Below are 414 nucleotides of genomic sequence, written 5' to 3'. Positions count from 1 at the left end.
ATATTATTTGCATTAGAAAAATTGCATGTTTTCAAAATTGCATTTTAGGGCCAAGAAAATGTTCATCTCGTTCTAAATATTTTATTTAGATGGTGAAATTTTGCTTTGGCATTTTTAGGTTTTTATTTTATTTTCTAGGGTTTTATTTCTGTCAGCGTAATTGTTTTAGAAAAAATGTTTCCCGCACCCGACTGGGCCTAAGGCCCAGCCGAGCCAGGCCGGCCCAAGCCGCCACCGCCCCGCTGCCGCTCAGACCGGAGTCCGAGCCGGACTCCGCCTCCACCGCGTCTTGTCCCCTCCCCCAAGTCGCCGCCCCCGCCCCCTTTATAAGCCGCCACCCCGCCGCCCCAAACCACCACCACCACCGCAGCCACTGCCACCCCAAGCCGCAGCCACCACCGCCCCAAGCCGCAG

The sequence above is a fragment of the Triticum aestivum genome, chromosome 4A (assembly GCF_018294505.1).
Source record: "Triticum aestivum cultivar Chinese Spring chromosome 4A, IWGSC CS RefSeq v2.1, whole genome shotgun sequence".
In the NCBI taxonomy this organism is placed as follows: Eukaryota; Viridiplantae; Streptophyta; class Magnoliopsida; order Poales; family Poaceae; genus Triticum; species Triticum aestivum.
This window is presented reverse-complemented; position numbering follows the sequence as displayed.